Source organism: Dendropsophus ebraccatus, chromosome 2 (assembly GCF_027789765.1).
Source record: "Dendropsophus ebraccatus isolate aDenEbr1 chromosome 2, aDenEbr1.pat, whole genome shotgun sequence".
In the NCBI taxonomy this organism is placed as follows: Eukaryota; Metazoa; Chordata; class Amphibia; order Anura; family Hylidae; genus Dendropsophus; species Dendropsophus ebraccatus.
In genome coordinates, this window is record NC_091455.1 from 169,751,293 (window position 1) to 169,770,697 (window position 19,405).

General features: G+C 40.6%; 1 protein-coding gene across 3 annotated transcripts in view; it reads left to right on the top strand.

Moving 5' to 3' along the window:
* The window catches only part of TBC1D5 (TBC1 domain family member 5), a 404,938-nt gene that overhangs the window by 64,904 nt on the left and 320,629 nt on the right, over positions 1 to 19,405 (top strand). For all 3 annotated transcript variants that reach the window (XM_069958701.1, XM_069958699.1, XM_069958700.1), the window contains one exon: positions 12,201 to 12,276. The gene's annotated coding sequence lies outside the window, so the exon portion shown is untranslated. The remainder of the gene's footprint in view (positions 1 to 12,200; positions 12,277 to 19,405) is intronic.

Sequence of the window (19,405 nt, forward strand, 5' to 3'; positions counted from 1 at the left end):
TCAAGGGACAAGTGGAGAACCCATTGTCTGACATTTTTCTAGCAGTTTCCTATGTAAGAAATGATCCAATGTATAGATCAGCATAGGCTTACTTTCAAACTTTTATTTTGATTACATGCAATTTTTGCTACACAGCGAAGCTGTGCACATGAAGTCTGCCAGCACTTAACGGGTGTTTAGATTTTTAGATTTCTCCTCCAATTGTTTTATCATGCCTTAAAATAACTTTGCCTATTAAGTATGAAAAGATAAAAATGAGCATTATTTCCAGATGAAGCTCCATGTCTGTTATTAGATATAAATATTGCAATTATACCATCATCCCAGAATTGTTACTTAATATGGATCCCGTCCAAACGGAAACACCAAACAGAGCCCCCATTAATGTTTATTTATTTATTTTACAAAACAAAGTGCAAAGATACAATTACATGGTGTTGATAAAATATTTCTGTCTACAAAGTCCCAGTAACCATGGTAAGGATAACAGGCAGTGGGTGGGTATTAGGCAGCAGAATCCCTAAAATTCTAATGCTAATTATAAGCACAAGGACAATTACCTCCCACATACTTAACTGTTGTGCTGTGTTCCTTCCTTCTCTAGAGTTTATAAAACACTACATATGGCTTTTGTTTAACACTTTATACTTTGCTGTCTTCTGACTCACACTCATGAAGGAAAAGGAAGTAATATGAAATAAGAAATGCAGGAGGTTGATATTCTCGCTTGTCAAGGAGCCAAGTAACAGAAGCAATGCAGCTTTCAATACTGCTAGTATAGTATGTGTGTACATAACTTAGGAATAACCTGTAGCATATTTGCTGTAGAAGCATTGTATTATTTTGTTCATTTCAACAAACTGCATAAATCAGAAGTGAACATAAGAAAATTTCTTATAAATCTTATCAGAAAGAAATGCCTCTTTCTCCTCTTTTCCTCCCTCCCCCCACCTCCCCAGTTCACCATTTACTGGGTAAAAACCCCAGCTTTGACGGCTCACTGAAGGATCAGGTTACATGTTTACCAAACAAGTCTATGAAAGGGGTAAGTGCAGGGAGGAAGATGGGAGGGTCAATGACTGGAAAGACAACAGCAGGCAGACTGCAGAGGGAGTACATAAGCTGTGAGTGTTAGGGTACTAACACTCCGATTCGGACGATTGTCGCTCCATGTAATAAATACAACGATCATCGGCTGATCGTTGATATAGTTTCTGACCTATTTGTGTCGTTATAGCGGTGCGCGGCCGGCGACTGACTAAATACATTACCTATCCACGTTCCAGCGCTACTGCTGCTGCCGTCTTTTTCTACCCGGGTCCTGCGCGCTCTAGCTTCAGAGGGGCCTGTCAGCTGACAGGCCGTCTGGCCAATCAGCCTGTGATTGGCTGAGCGGCCTGTCAGCTGACAGGCCACTCTGAAGTTAGAGCGCGCAGGACCCATGGAGAAGAAGACTGCAGCAGCAGCCCTGGAACGTGGATAGGTAAAGTTTATAGTTAAGCAAGGGCTGCAAGGACATCGGTAACAATGCCCCTGCAGCCCTTGTTTAACAATTATCGGGCCGTGTAATAGGTCCAGGTTTACAGGTATTATCGGGCCCCATCGGCCCGTGTAATACCACCCTTAGATCTCACCATGGATCTGGGTTAAAGTTTACACAGGTCATAACTGCTTTATAATGTCCCCCTTCCCGTTCTGTCATTTCTTAAGTGTGTATGTGGTCCTACCTAAAAAAAAATTGTGAAACTTAAAACTTGCAGGGGGAAAATGTTAAAAGAAACAAAAAAATAACAACCAATATAGGTTATATAATGGCTAAAAATAGTCTTACCCTTCATGTACAAACAGGACGACTTGTCCTGAAAAGTTCCCTTTAATAAGTATATTATATTATGTCTATATAACCATATTAGTCTTGCGGTTTATCTGACAATGGTTCTCAAATGTTGGGCCAATCCCATGTGTAAAACATGAGTGGGGGACATGTCACTTCTTTTGAGCAGAGAGCGGAGGCACGCGAGCCCTCCTATTCAAACAGATAGAAGGCAGGATTCTGCACGGGGAGGTTCCGCACTGAATTTTGACGCAGATTCCGTAGTGTGAACAGGCCTTTAGTCTAACATATTTAGCCTTCTTGTTAGCATTTGCAGGCATTTCTTTCCAGATTCCATGCATCTTGGTTTTGTGGTCAAGGTCTAGATACTGTTCAATAAAGTAGTTTAATCTGGATAAATGTGGCTGTAAAGGATAGCTTTAAAGGGATTATCCCCCCATGGACATAAATGACATGTTGTGTGTGTGTGAATAATACCAACCTGCCCTTTCCAAAGATTCCTCTACAAGCTCAGGAATAGTTCTGTAAGAAACAGGGATATAACATTGCCAGATCACGGTACACATGTCTTGTTTGCAGTGTATAACCATGTATTACTTATTGTACACAGGTCTCCATAGGAGCACTATACACAAACTAATAACTTTTTCTAATCATCATTATTTTTTAGTTTTCCTTATTCTCTGTGTGCTGGAGCAATGATTCAATGCTTATCATTGTGCTCATAGCATTTAAAACATACATATTCATTGTATATTGAATGCTAACACCAATTCCAAATATTCCGTCATACATTATCTACGGTTTCTACTCCTTGATATCTTACACTCACGTTAGAACACCTGTGTCTCCTTCTGGCTGATCTAAAGCCACACTTTATACCATCTACAAAAAGATGGCAGCTAGTTCTTCCATTCTGAGACGTGCAGCTGCTCTTGGTTTTTGATATCCTTCAAAAAAAATTCCACTTATATTTTGTTGTCTGCCTCGGTCCTTTAATCGTATTATTTTCTGCGGGTTTTAGTTTGGTTTTTGTAATGGAAATTAGTGGTGTACTGTAAAAAAAAAAAAAAAAAGCACTTGTAAATTGTCTAGAAAACAAAACCTTCTTTAATTAGGAGATGTTCCTTAAAAAAATGAAAAGTAATGCCTCGTCCTTACGTTCCTAGAAAACTTTAACGTTATGATAAAAATAAATAAAAAAACAGGCACAAGTTGTAATCTGGCTTTATGGATTTTCGTAACTTGTAATTTAAGATCAGTTATTAGGTGTGTTTCTGCATTTTATATATTGTTCCCAGATGCTGCAGTATTAGTTTTTATCACTGCATATTTTATGAAATGTCAGCCTTCTGTTGACTGTTCACGCAGCATTGTTAGTGATCAAAGCCGCAACATAAAGGGGAAGAATCTAAACAGTTGGCTTATCTTTGTCCTTCACCGTGACACAAATAAAATTGCTTCAGCAATAAAAGACGAGAAATCCTACGACAAAAGCCCCCTCGCTGGAGTTTTTGAAAAAAAAGGTAAAATTGTTTGTTTGTCTCACCGATAGGCTGAAGAGCCACAGATTTGTAAGAAATATACAGATGATGAGTAGTTAAGGCCCGGGAAATTATTTTCTTGGCTATTTGCCATTTCATGAATATGAGATGATCAAGGAAGATGGAAGTTTGTGGAAATGGTTGTCACATATTCTTTACACATCAGTCTGTTTGTAGCTTTAAAATGAATAAAATAAATTGACTTTAGTATGTAAGATATAAGGTATGCTAAAGGAATCTGGGCTTATTTTTTTTCTATGCTGTGCCATTATAATGTATTACCATCTTCATACTAAGTTCTTCAAATCCTCGCTTTCCTCAATGTGTGTGTGTGAGTGTATATATATATATATATATATATATATATATACCTGTAGCTCATTATCCTAACTTTATTGTGGATTTTATCATAGATTGACTAAGGAACAACTCAACTGTTTGCAAGGACTTTACCAAAAATGTTAGGAAATTGCAAAATTAGCAGCTCCCCAAATTATAGGTATGAAACATCTTATTTTTGCTGGTTGGGGAAGTTGTGCTAAAGTGAAATGTGCCAGGAGTTTCCCAGCCAAGGATTATTACTAGAGATGAGCGAACCTTGAGCATGCTCGAGTCCATCCAAACCCGATCGTTCGACATTTGATTAGCGGTGGCTGCTGAACTTGGATAAAGCTCTAAGGTTGTCTGGAAAACATGGATACAGCCAATGACTATATCCACATAGCCTTAGGGCTTTATCCAACTTTAGCAGCCACCGCTAGTCAAATGTCGATCATTTATCGGCATCATCTCTCCATCCATGGCTGAACTTCAAGAACTTTTCTTCAACTACAGAACTACAGTGGATACAAAGCTTTCATAGTGTCAGGTTTTTGTCTTGTGGAAAAAGAATAGTATTTCAGAAATTTTCACCTTTAGGCTATGTTCCCGCACAGAATTTTTTACTTTTCAGGGAGGAGTCTTTGCGAGCCGTTCCTTGCGTGATCGATTTGTCGATCTCCTGTGTACAACCCCCTACATGTCATCCCACAGATTTTTAATCCTATTTCCTATTTTTATCGTTGCTCGTTCGCAAATCCTTCACATTGAATAAGACATTGTTCGGTCGTTCGCAGTAGTGACGAACGCAATAGCCGCGACAAGACAAGAACGATCATAAGTAACGATTCGTTCCATGCAAATGGATGGACAATTTCAGGTCTTTTGCAATAGCGGTCATTTGGATCGTTTATTGTTAACGATTATGCGAACGATAATCGTCCCGTGGAATAGGGCCCTCAGACTTCATGGTTTTGTGCCAGAATTGACTAATATTTGAAAATGTTCATAATTGCCTTTCTTTTGACTAATGCCCCATTTCCAACTGAAAAAAAGTCTGTCCCAATCAGAATATAACACATTTTCCCACACTCTTTTTTTTTTTTTTTTTTTTTTTTTTTTTTATAAATTTGTCTTACCACCCCTACCCAACTGTACAGACCTATGAAGCATTTGTATGTAAGATTGTCACATGCAGTACACAACCAGTACTTGCCAGAAGTTCCTGCAGCTCCTTTAATGTTAGCTGTAGGCCTCTTGGTAGCCTCCTTTATCTAGTCTTTTTTATAAATTTTTGAGGTTTTCATGTTAAATCTAATATCTAAAAAAAATCTCCTGACTAATACCCATTGATCTATTGTAAGCTGTTTGTAAACCATGTAATTTTCTGTAAAATGCAACTTAGAGAATATCAGGAAAATCCTTGTAGAACAGCTGAGCTTTATATGGCATTAACCAGAACCACTTTAAATGATGGCAGCAGTATGACAACTATTTACTACGAGTGTAAATGTGATTGGCTAATAAATCTGATATAATTTGTCTTGGTCAGATTTTTTTATGTGACAAAAAACTGGCATTTTAACAGGGGAGTGTAGACATGTTATATACACTATATGGATCTGTAATATTTTATGTAACATTGCTCCAACCTTGACATAGTGCCGATGCTCATGGGCAGTGCAGGTTTTCTGATATGGTGAATGGTGATACTGCTTAATATGTTGATACTGTACAAGTAACACAAAATAAATATTAAATAATAAATAATATTAAATTTTTTAGTTGACCCACTGCATAAGTTATAGCTTTGGGGTCTCCCCATTTTCTTTAAACAGTTTCTGTCAAAACTTGGCAAAAAGTAACTTTGTTTTTACAAAAATGTGTGACCTCTGTATAAATTCACATGTTCAATCGACACAAGATCGACACAAGCCTTTGTCGTCTGTTTTACCCCTACATTTATATGTGAATATTATGTATACATGTTTTTATGCACTTCTATACAACAGCTATGTGTAAATGTAATTTAGGTGATGCTGGATTGTTGCGGGAACATTGCTTTTTGGGCTCATTTCCCTTTTTTTTTTTTGTATTTGGTGATATATGTTTCACGCTACCATCATCATCACAAACCTTGCATTACTCTATTAAAACCATCTGACATATGTTGTTTTATAATAAAGCTAGTATTCCGGCTTGTTGCTTGACTGTGTGTAGAAGCATGTGTTGATTCTGGTAAGAGTGAAGGAAAAAAAAAAACTACCATAAAAGTGGAGAATTAGGAGCTAAACAATATTATCAGAGCCCTAGACACTGCTTTAAACCCTCTCCTATGCATCATTCTTGAGATCTGTGCCCACAAAAGGAATGTAATGTCCATTATTATAGAGTTATTAATTCTTATATATCACAATTGAAGCGCTATGAATCAATCTGCTAGGCTAGCAGAAGAGCACAAGCCCTTTATATGCTCGTAGGAAAGAAATAGTACGGGAATAAAAATCTTGAATGATTTTGATCAGCTGTTGTGTATGCCCAGCACAGCAGTTGGTTCAATCAATTTTATGTTTTGGGATGTTTTTATTAAAACGAGCTGCTGCTTTCTGTAAATCACGGAGAAAGATGTGATCAGTACGCATGGCTTCATTCCTCTACCTATAACTTATTTGTGGTACCCTGTAAAGTTAAGGAACAAAGTTTTTTTTCTTCTTCTTACTTTTATAGCAAAGAAAGATGTATATCAAGGTATTGTTTGTATTTTATCCTATTTTTTGTATGTCTTTTAGGATAAAACAATTGTTACCCCATGGTTGATGATATCAGAACCCCAGGACAATTGGCCTCCATCTCGATTGTCTTGGACATGACTCTTAGATGTAGAAGGAAGCAAGCCATGTAGAAATGTTCACTTCTGAGTTCTGTGATAGATATAATAGGTGACAATGTCTCTTTAAGAGAAACTGTCAGCTGAAGATATAGTTGTGTAAGCAGTGAGACTATCCCTACCTGTATAATAATTGTGTAGGGCTGTTACCACCCCAAAAAAAATATATATTTTTTTTTATTGGTGCTTTAAAGTTTTATAGAGGTGTGGCCAGGGCATCAAAGTGCCGTAAAGTCCATAGCCACTCCTCTATGACACTTAAAGCACTTCAACCTCTGATAACTACAAAGTTTTGCATATTCTCACTGCTTACATAGCTATGTGTCTGTGTAATCTGTTCGGGACATCTTTTGTAGCTGACCATTTCACTTTAAAGGGGTAGTGTGGTATAAAGCATTTACTCACTAAATAACACACATTACAAAGTTATACAACTTTGTAATGTGTGTTTTTTTTAAGTGAATGGCCCCCTTCCCCATGTTTTCCCCCACCCACGCTAGACCTGGAAGTGTGGTGCATTATACATCTTGGGACAATAACGTCATCTTGAGGAGGCCGTAGAAATATGTAGAAGACGGCACTTCCGTGGCGGTGGTGCTCGAGGTGAGAAAAATGTTCAGATATTAGGAAGAGCCCGGCACTCACCAAGTAGATTATGCTTCTTTATTGTAGTGTAGCAAACATATGGTACAAGGACGCGTTTCGGCCAAGCATGGCCTTCATCAGCTTAGGGGTGTCTTGAGGAGGCCGGCCGGACTGCTCCAGCCCTCCCTCATGCTGCCCCCCCTCCAGCGCATCATCGCGATTGGCTGAGCATAGTTTCTTTACATCTCACTACCTCTTTAAAGAGGACCTGTCACCCCCCGCGCCGGGGTGACAGGCTCCCGACCGCAAGATAGATCCCCTTATACTTACCTCATGTCGCCGAGTCGCGCTGCAGGTGCCGGTCCCGGTCCCGGGACTGAGATATCCCGATGAGAAGCTGGCGCGCGCGCTGTGGAGATGGGTCCAGCGCCCATAGAGAATGAATGGAGCCGGACTCATCTCTGCTGCGCGCGCACGGCTCCATTCATTCTCTATGGACGCTGGACTCATCTCCACAGCGCGCGCACCGGCTTCTCACCGGGATATCTCCGGCTCCGGAAGCGGGACTCAGTGACATGAGGTAAGTATAAGGGGATCTATCTGGGGGTCGGGAGCCTGTCACCCCGGCACGGGGGGTGACAGGTCTCCTTTAAGTATTATCAATGTAGCTTCAGCATCCTAAGCTAGGGTTAAATAACTAACTTCAATGTATTGTTGTATGTTTTTTAGATGAATTCCAGACACAATTGTTTAACAATTGACCCCAGAAAGAAGAAATGTCCTCCAGAAGGCTGTAGACTAGAGATGAGTGCAACTCGAGCATGCTAGAGTCTGATCAGTCAGCATTTTAATACCGGTGTAGTTCTAAGGCTGCCTGGAAAACATGGATACAGCCATATGCTGTGTTTTCCCAGACTCCCTAGGGCTGCATCCAGCTTCTTCAGCCACCGATATTCATATGTCAAACAATCGATCTCGAGCATGCTTTGGTTGCACTTATCTCTACTATAGACAACTCTTTCAGGGTTCTTGTCCCTCTTCAAGCAGAGCAGGTTACCAGCAACCTGCAGTCACCACCGACTTTTATGAGAGTTCTTTTCTTGTATGAGGTTTTCTTCCTCCTGGAACAGAATGACGTCTCAAACTTTTTTCCTGTGTAGAATTGGCTGGAAATAAAGTCTCCACACCACTGATCTATTTTTCAATGAGAGTCAGCACCACCCTGAGGCACAATTGCTAAAATACATCCCTAAATCTACTCTGTTAGGTTTGTGTGAATGAGTACATTTATTTTTTTCATGCTGCAGCTGCTTTTCTTAGCCAGTGAGCGGATCAGTTTGCATGTCTGCATTGTACAAGCTCTAATGTAATATGAACTGAATTGGAGTGTATAGTTTTTATGCCAATGGGCAGTAAGACTGAAAAGTCTGTATGATTTCAACGACTGCTATGGGCAGGTACTCAAGTGTTCCTTTGCCCAAGGTTTAATAAATCTTCCAACTTATCCTTGTATATATTTATCTTTCATAATCAGAATTGTTTAGATATATGTCTATCATTTTCCCTGACTTTTTGCAATAGGTTGCAAGGTTTACTTGCACGGATGTGTACAACTTTTGCAGAACTTCATTATAGATGCCACTTGAGTAAACTCCTGAGCTCCCCCTAGTGGTGGCTGCAAATATCTAGAAGCCAATTATTTTGGCTGCTAGATATTTTTATTTAGGCTATGTTCACACTATGTAAAAGATGGCAACTACGGCCGTACTTTTGGTGCGATGGAACAATGCCTGTTTCTTTATGGGATCCTGGCTGGAGCGTATACACATCGTATGCGCTCTGGCCGGGATCCTATACGGGGCCGCAAATAACTGACATGTCAGTTTTCTGCGGCCGGAATTCAGTGAATTCCGGCCGCAGAAAGCCCTGTCAGCAGTTCACACAGTGAAGTGAGCGGCTCCGCTATGGGAAGCTCTGATGCAGGCGCGCGCTGATGCGTCCGCATCAGAGCTTTGCGGCCGGCCGGATCATCAGGCCGGTACTTAAGTACCAGCCGCGATGATCCGGGCACAGACCGGCCGTTCACTGAACGGCCGGTCTGGTACGTAATGTGAACATAGCCTTAAACTTTGTAAGAAATAAAGGTATCTAGATCTTGGTGACCCTTATAAATTATATGAAGCTGCACAGAATTTTCAACCTAAAATTTAGTTCATAGCACTTTAAGGCTGGGTTCACACTACGTATATTTCAGTCAGTATTGTGGTCCTCATATTGCAACCAAAACCAGGAGTGGATTGAAAACACAGAAAGGCTATGTTCACACAATGTTGAAATTGAGTGGATGGCCGCCATTTAATGGCAAATATTTGCTGTTATTTTAGAACAACGGCTGTTATATTGAAATAATGGCAGTTATTTACTGTTATATAACTCCCCAAAAAGACAAAAGCATATGCACAAAAAGGTAGCACATCATAACAATACTTTATTGAGACAATAACAAAATTTACAGAAAATACCATCAACTATGCAGGGGTAAAGCAATAAGGGAGACAAACCCCAAACACTACCCTACATTAAAAACACTTAAAATGTCAACATAAGGCCTGCCGGCGTACCAGCAAGGTCTAACAACCACTCTGACCCCGGACCATATGGGTTCTAACAAAGCTGCCTAAGCAGTATCCCTATGACATATAACATCAAGAGAAATAATTAATATGAGCAAAGGGTAGATAAATGAAACGATCACCATGTACAGTCCAAAAAAATAATAAGAAGCGGGTCAGATAGGCAAGAGTCACCCCACGCGTGCAAATAGTCAATAAAGACTATGGTCTTTATTGACTATTTGCACTTTATTATTTTTTATCCTTTTATTTCTTTATTTGGTCACATTCATACATCTATATATTTACTGTCTTTAGTGATATCCAGGGTTATACAGGTTATGCCTGATGGGTGTCAGCGGCTATCACACTGCAGCTTCCATATCGATAATATTTATATGCAAGCTATCTTTATATATACCTACTGATATTATTACTCTTAAACGTTATATATACCTACTGATATTATTACTCTTAAACTAATATATGTATTTATGTATTTTTAGGTCCTTTTTTATGATATTTCTTCTATGATTTGTGTTGGGCATAACCCACTAGTGCTCAATATTATGTATATGCATGCCCTACCATTTTTCACTCAAGTGCGAATTCGCTGCACTACTGGAGTCCTCCGTATGCCTATTCTACCCTTGTATCTACTGCGCACGCGCAGCTTTTCTATGATAGCGCTTACTGGTTTTAGGTGCTTGGATTTACTACGCATGCGCAGCTTTTCTATCATCATCGTGAGATGTCTATACTCACTGCGCGTGCGCAGCCTCTCCAAGATGGCGCCCGCCATTGTCATCATGCTTCAGCTATCTGTACATGTCATTGGTTGCCCATTCCTCCATCGCGCATGCGCGATCGCTCTGTATTCAATTGCGGTCGCCATGTTTTTGTAGTTTTTAAGTTTGGCCTCTTGTATTTATTATTTTTTGGTTCCTACGGCGCATGCGCGGCCTCCCCAAGATGGCGCCCGTCATTACAGGACGCCGGATTCTCCTGCACATGATCTCATCAAGGTTGGGAATTGTTTTCACATGTTCCACATGTATATATAATATGTCCCTATCTCATTACCCACATCCCTGAGGAAGCCGCTGGGCGGCGGAACGCGTGGGGTGACTCTTGCCTATCTGACCCGCTTCTTATTATTTTTTTGGACTGTACATGGTGATCGTTTCATTTATCTACCCTTTGCTCATATTAATTATTTCTCTTGATGTTATATGTCATAGGGATACTGCTTAGGCAGCTTTGTTAGAACCCATATGGTCCGGGGTCAGAGTGGTTGTTAGACCTTGCTGGTACGCCGGCAGGCCTTATGTTGACATTTTAAGTGTTTTTAATGTAGGGTAGTGTTTGGGGTTTGTCTCCCTTATTGCTTTACCCCTGCATAGTTGATGGTATTTTCTGTAAATTTTGTTATTGTCTCAATAAAGTATTGTTATGATGTGCTACCTTTTTGTGCATATGCTTTTGTCTTTTTGGGGAGTTGTCTGTTACTTATATGCATTGGTTTAGCACTCCTTACTTTTAGCGGTGCCCACTATTTCTATATAATTTACTGTTATATGGCGGCCATCCACTCAATTTCAACATTGTGTGAACAGATCCTTTCTGTGTTTTTAATCCACTCCTGGTTTTGGTTGCAATATGAGGACCACAATACTGACTGAAATATACGTAGTGTGAATCCAGCCTAAGGGTGCCTTCACACCTACCGACTCGCAGTGTTAAGAACGCTGTGAGTCGGCTAGGTCCTGGCAGATCACTGTCAGTACATACACGCAGTGGTCTGAACGATCGCTGCGTGTATGTAAATCTGCCGGCCGCTTAACCCCTTCTGATGCTGGCCGCCTCCCGCTCCGCTCTGTATACATTACCTGTCCTCGTTTCACAGGGTCCCGGCTTCCTGCTCTCCCGCCCGGCCAATCAGTGGCTGCGGCAGGGCAACACACTGATTGGCCGGGCGCGAGAGCAAGACGCCGGGACCCTGTGGAGCGAGGAGGTGATATATACAGAGAGGAGTGGGAGCCAGCCGGCTGGCATCAGAAGGGGTTAAGCGGCCGGCAGATTTACATTTACGTGTATGTACTGACAGTGATCTGCCAGGACCTAGCCGACTCACAGCGTTATTAACACTGCGAGTCGGTAGGTGTGAAGGCACCCTTAAGGAGTATTCTGGTGGATTAAAATTGTATGGGAATTGCCCTGTACTGCAGTGGAAATTGTGGAACATGCTACGATTTGCTCTTGAGATTTCTTTAAAGCAATATTATGGTTCCATACTCAAAGTTCTTAGTGTTCTGGTGTCGTGCTACTATTATAGTATTGAATTATAGTACTTTATATATCACATTCTGTGACATGCATTTAATCACACAGAACTTTGTTTTTGTCATTTCCCCTTGCAGGTGTCTAGAATTCTTCTTTTTGAAAATTCAAGAGGTTAAAGTGAAGCTTTGATTGGACAGGACGATATAAAACAAGGTATTGTGTATAATTTTAGGTAACATATGCCAAGTCCAGGTTCACACCACATTTAGGCAATGTTCCCACAACATACATGTTTTGAGTGCCAAACAATGGCCGTTGTTAGTACATTGTGTGAACATACTCTGGACAAGGGCCTTTTTTTTTTTTTTAACATATGCCTTGGGATGGGTTGTTTAAAAATAATAAAACACACTTACCTCCCTAGCTCCAGTGCTGCCGCTATTATATCACTTCTTCCTGTTGTTTGGGCCCTTCTTGGTCCTGGGAACGTGACATTGAAGGTCTGCCTAGCCAATCTGCGACTGACACCGCAGCAGATACTGATTGGCTCAGAGAGCCGGCAACGTCACAGTCCCAGGACCCAGAAGCTACCAAACAACAGGACAGAATGGTAATATAGTAGTTACGGCGCTAGAGCTGTGGAGGTAAGTGTGCATTATTATTTTAAAATAACCAGACCCTGGGCATATGTAACAAACAAATAAACAAAAAAGTCCCTAGCTAAGAGTACCACTTTGATATTCCTTTTACAAACATCCATTTTATATATATATATATATATATATATATATATATATATATATATATATTTAAACCTATTCATTAGTGGATTCATAGTTCTTTCAACAACATTTGACTCTCTTAGACATGTTTCTATTAGGATCTGTTTGGTCCACTGTACTTGTACTTGTAAGTATATCTGAGATCTTAGATGCTTTCAGCTATGTTCTTGCTTGCCCTGTAAAAGAGCAGTCTAGGGAAAAAAGTTGCACTCCTTCCTCTTTGTTACCTGACTAGTGCCGGTACTGCTTCAGATAAAGTAGTAGGGTGCAGACTACACACATTCATATATAAATGCAGCCTTCCTTACTTTTCCTATTGGCTCAACATATTTCAAGATTAGCGGGGTGAGATGTCCAGCTCTGAAGGAAGCATGCTTTTGCAAACACATCATGTTTATGCTATATGTGGCCCCCCAGTGGTTGTGACTTGCATTGCAACCTCCTTTTCGGTGCAGTACTGTACTTATCTGTCACTTCTGGTCCTCTCAAATTAACCTCTCACGTACTATGACCAGCTTTTGGGTTGCTATGCACTAGCTTTGTAGCAACCCATGAAGCTGTCTGCTGTATACAGTACAGTCTGAGCCTGGGGCAGACTTACTCCCTCTTGTACATTCGAACGGTCACCAGGGATTACATGGCATAGATTCCTATTGTAAATTGGAGATTAGAGAGTATTGTATTCCTGGATTGGTACTAAAGCATTGACATTGTTTTTTAATCTGATAACGTATGGCTTTAAATTCATGTTCCTTCAGTCGCAGGCGACAAATCTAAAGCAGCGTTTCTTGGATTTATGAGGATAAATCCTGTTTGGCAATCTTGTAGATCCTCCAGAGAATAGTTAAACAGTGATTAATCATTGTTTCTTCACTGAGTGTGCAGAAAAGAATGGGGAAGCCGCATTTCACACCTCTGAAGCAATTAATCCCCATGATCTTAGCCAGGCTTGTCTTGTAGATAAGTCAGGATACAAAACTGTACCTAATTTATCAATGTATGCATGCCATAAAGTATAAAACACACTATTTATTTCATATCATTTATAGTCAAATGTAAAAAAAAAGTGACTTTTCCGTATCCAAGAGTGTTTTTTACATTACCTTCATATAAACTAAGTACCAGAGATTACAATGGGATTGCTGTTTATTGTGCACATCTGGTGCAGTCACTATGCATTTTCTCATTCACTTGCTGGCATTTTTAGTGATTGTGGCATAAATCATTTTGCTAATCAGAAACATAAGTGACGGGAAGTCATCTCCTTTTTTTGAACAATGGGAAAAAACATATGGCTTCTTAGACAGGACTTGGCTGTTATGCTATTTATGTGGCATTGTATTCTGTATTTAGAATTTCATATTAATTGCAATGGTTTGATTGAAGGCATACAGTGCCCAAGGTTTATGTTCAAAGTATTTGTTTTATGCCTTGTATATGGCACACTTTGAGCTTAACTTTTATGGTCCACCTGCTTGCAAAAATAAAGTTGTAACATATTATGTTATCGGATTCATGAGCTGACTACTTTAAGCAGCTCGCCTACAAAGACTGAGTGATTAGAATTGGCAGCCTGGATCAACGTTCACAGAGTACAAGCCGAGATCTGGTTAGATATATGGATGTTTTATATTGATTATATATACCTCACCAAGGTGCGCCTCAGCTAAGCGAAATAGAGTCTAGTCATATTATTATAACCATCAGGTTATATGCAGAGTAGCTTCTGTGTACAGCATGGACAAGAGCTAGATGGGCTGGGAGTAGTCACAGATATCTGGAGCCATACTAACAGCGAGTGGAGGGTGCGCCGGGGAGGATTCATCGGGTGGACACAACAATCAACGTGGTCCCACTGATCCTCATTTAGGATTGGTATAGCACCAACCCCAGTCACTCTCTTGTCAGTTTTAGTGATCAGTTTTAAACAAAGGGCATTTTTTCACGGGCCAATCATCAGGCAAAGGAGAGTTCCTATGAACGCATGTTACTGACAACTGACAACGTCTGCCCGTTTCATTGGCTTTTTTATGCAGCCCAATAAATGCATTGTTGTCGGCCACACATCGCCCTGTGTAAATGGGGTGGGAGGTCAACAATGAGGCATTGAATGGGCTACATTGCTGCAGCCCATCAGCATATGGTTCTGTGTTTTTTCTGATGTTATGTAATCAAAATCAGAAATTCTTAGAAAAAAAAAATGTTTATGCCATTCACCAAGCTGGATCAGTAGTGATTTATATTCATAGCTCCGATAATTCTTCACACAGCAATACCAAACATGTTTAGTTTTTTTGTTTCCTTTTTTTAATTGATTTGATATAAATTTTTATTATTTTTTAAAACATTTTTGTTTTTATATGTTTTTTAGTTTCCCTAAGGGACTTAGCAATTATTTTATTGCTTACCCACATCAGTGGATTACTACTGTAATCAATTGATCTGTGATTCCAGCACTCTGCTAGTAAAGTCTGCCCAGGCATACTCTATTAGCAGAGTCTGCATGGCAACCTCAGTGACAGCCTATAGAAGCCCTTTGGCTGCCATGGTAACTGATTTGGTTGCAATTGTGGGGGTGCCTGTTGAGACCTTGACAGGTGCGACACCTGTTATTTAGCCTTTTATATGCCGTGCTCTGTATTAATTGTGACATTTAAAGTGATACCTATAAAAAATCTAACTGGGACAGCACTGGAAAAAGTGGAATAAAATAAAGAATGTTTAGATGGGGTGCACGTCTCACCGCACAGGACCCTTCCGTTCGGCTTCAATCCAATAGTAAACATAGGACAGCACTTGTTGTTAAAAAAAAAAATCTCATTTTTTTGCTGTCTCCTATGTTTACTATTTAAAGTGATACCGTCCCCTTTTATGCTATGTGTGGTTCTCTGCACCATCCACAAATTTAGATGCTGCACATTTGTTTTATACCTGCGTAAAACTTGTCTGCAGCTTTTTTTCTGCTCTCTTTCTCTCGCTTTATTTCATCAATGGACAGTGTCACCTAGGTGGGGCTTCTCAGCAGTTGGGCCTCCTATCCCAAGAGAGAGATGGCCCAACTGCTGTGAAGCCCCGCCTAGGTGACACTGCCCACCAATAAAATAAAGAGAGAGTAAGGGTGGGTGAGAGTATTACTTTAATAGCTTGAACTGTCACAATAGCAGCAGTTGTAGGTGAGTGTTAAAAGCAAAGTGCAGCCATCACCTGCAGCACATGGACAGGCTTAGCGTGTGAACCCGCTCCATATGCAGTGCTGCCCAGCTGATATTAACCCACTAAGGGGTTAATATCAGAAGGGTGAGGGCCTGACTCCTGGCAACCCTGTTCACCTGTGGGTTTCACATTGTTTGTACTAATGGTGCGTTTACACAGGCAGATTTATCTGACAGATTTTTTAAGCCAAAGCCAGGAACAGACCATAAACAGGGAACGGGTCATAAGGAAAGACTGAGATTTCTCCTTTTTTCAAATCCATTCCTGGTTTTGGCTTCCAAAATCTGTCAGATAAATCTGCCTGTGTAAACGCACCATTACACTAGTACTTTTTGCACAGCTGTGCCAGTTTTGTTATTTCACAGTCAACTGAATGAGGCAGTGCTTTAACCCCTTAACGGCACTGGGCGCACATTTACGCCCCCACTGCCGGTGCCTTAGCATGTCTGTGGGGGTCCCGTTCGTATGGCCTGACTGCCGGAGGTCTTTTACCTTCCACCGTGCAGTCAGGTCTTCAGTCTGCTGATAGTCTGCCACAGGCAGGCTCTATCAGTAGATCGCCGATAACACTGATCCCTGCTATGCTATGGTTGGGGATCGTTTTGATCCACCTGTTATTATGCAGTGGTGCCTTGGATTACGAGTATAATTTGTTCCGGGACCGTGCTTGTAATCCAAATGCACTCTTAAACCAAAGCAAATTTTCCCATAAGAAATCAATAAAATGCAGATAATTGGTTCCACACCCCAAAATAATGATTTTATATTCTGAATTACATGTAAAACAAATGAAACAAACATTTATATACAGCTGAATATGTGATATTATAAGGTACTGTAACAGTATAGCGATCAGCATGTGAAGTATAATGTATTGTAAGTGCATAAACCTGAAAAACAGCAGCAGTTTGTATATAGAGGATGGAACTGCAGATCCCCATAATGCAGGGAGCATGCAGGGATGATCAGGACATATGTGGGCACATACATGCAGCACTCTCTGTCCGGAGAGAGAGGGGTTACAGCTATGAAGAGATTACCTCCACAGTCCTGTCCCCTGATGTAAGCCCCAGCCTGAAGTGGATCTGCTATGATTTTGAAACGTGAGGGAGACTTCCTGGGTCAGAGTACAGGACTGTAGACCCCGCTATGCCCCTCCACCACTCGTTCTCCCCCCAGTACAGGGAGCTCTTAAACCAAAACAATTCTCTTAAACCAAGTCACAACTTTGAAAAACTGTGAGCTCTTAAACCAAAACGCTCTTAAACCAAGGTACCACTGTATGTTCATCTACATGATCTTTTCTCTTTAGAGATGAGTGCTTTATTACTTGCTGAGAATCCTGGGAGAATTGTACTGTTAATAGGCTATGGGGGCAGAAGTTTCCCACCCTTCTATTTTTGCCAGTCACATACTTGCTTGCTCTATGTGAGCATTATCATAGAGATACTAATATTTGGGTTTCATTATCCAGGTGATATTTGTTATTCAGAATCTGTTCTTAACATTTATGTATCTTCAAATGAGCAGGATTAGTCGCCATCCATAAACATAGTGAATTTTAAAGAGCACGCCGGCGCTCTTAAAATGCCACACTAGCAGTCCTTATGGCCAATTTCAACATGGCCTTTCTGCCGCATGCTTGTATTCATTTGTGTTTGGTATATAGAAGATAAATGTGACGTATGTTGGAGTAAGATTAGCTCATCAATGCATACTATTGGGAGAGGGGAAGAAAACCTGCCTAGAAAAGAGACAAATTAACGGAGGTTGAAATCTATGTCTCGCTGATTACAATTATGCACATTGCTTGCAGTTCAGACAAGGGTTTTTAGGCACATTTGCTTTCCTTCCCCTGGAAACATCTGTGCAGACAGTGCTGTAGGGGGGTTATATTGTACAATCACGCTCCAAATAAGTGGTCAATGTCATCTGGATATCGTGTTCCGATATAAACTTGAAAATAACTCGGAACATAGATTTTTCGCTGTTCGCAGCCAATTTCACTGTAAAGGGCATCATCCTAATCACTGTATATTTATTATGTTATATAACATAGTAACCGGTGACGACATTGTGACATCATACTGTATAAATAGCTGTAGTTAATTTGGAGCGCCATTAAGTTAAAAAGTTTTTCTGTGTTCAGCAACTTCTGCCTCCTGTCTATTAACCCTAAAGTACATTTGGTGGGAGTTCTGATTGAAAACCTCTGCAGCTGTTTACTGATTTAGTTACTGTTTACTGAATTTTTTTTTTTTTTTTTTTACTAAATCTGCATCACTGTTTGTTGTCTTGAATTCTCTTTGCATTTTGAATATCAGCTGTAATTCTGCACCATAAGGGTAAATGCACACCCGGTGGAGCAGATTTTCCATGCAGATTTGCACAAAGAAATTCTCAGTGTATCAGCTGTGTGGATGGGATTTTAAGGGAATATAGAGGAGTAGAAATCTCAGCAAAGTCTGCATGTTAGGCATGTGGATTGTGCATCGGGTTATCCAAACGGAATTGTGGTGGAAACATCCGTGCACAAACCCCAAGGGCCCTATTACATGGAGCGGTAATCAGCTGATCGTTTCTTTAGGTCCAGACCTAAAATCACTGGGCCCCCTGTGCGCGCATCGATACGTGTAATAGTGATGCGCGACCAGAGGCTAAGGATTGTAGTATAAAATAATAAAGTATTAGCTTACCTTTCCATATTCCTTGGTGTTTCCTTGGGGGCCCTGCCTGGTCTCTGTAGCTCTGCCTTCTGCACCCTTCTGTGTCGGTCTCTGCTCTGCCAGGTAGCGGCTGCTCAGCCAATCACTAGCCATGACAAGCTGCGGACAGTTGTTGGCTGAGCAGCTGACGGCCTGTCAGTGCAGAGACTGGAACAGAAGGCAGAGCTGCAGAGACCAGAGAAGGCCTGAGGACACCAAGTATGGTAAGTTAATACTTTAGGCTATGTTCACACTACGTATATTTCAGTCAGTATATTTCAGTCAGTATTGCAACCAAAACCAGGAGTGGATTAAAACACAGAAAGGATCTGTTTACACAATGGTGAAATTGAGTGGATGGCCGCCATATAACAGTAAATAATGGCCATTATTTCAATACAACAGCCATTGTTCTAAAATAACAGCAAATATTTGCCATTAAATGGCGGCCATCCACTCAATTTCAACATTGTGTGAACAGAGCCTTTCTGTGTGTTTAATCCACTCCTGGTTTTGGTTGCAATACTGACTGAAATATACTGACTGAACTATACATATACTGACTGAAATATACGTAGTGTGAACGCAGCCTTAATATGTTAATACTTTATTATTTTACACTAAAGACAAAGGCTGCATTGA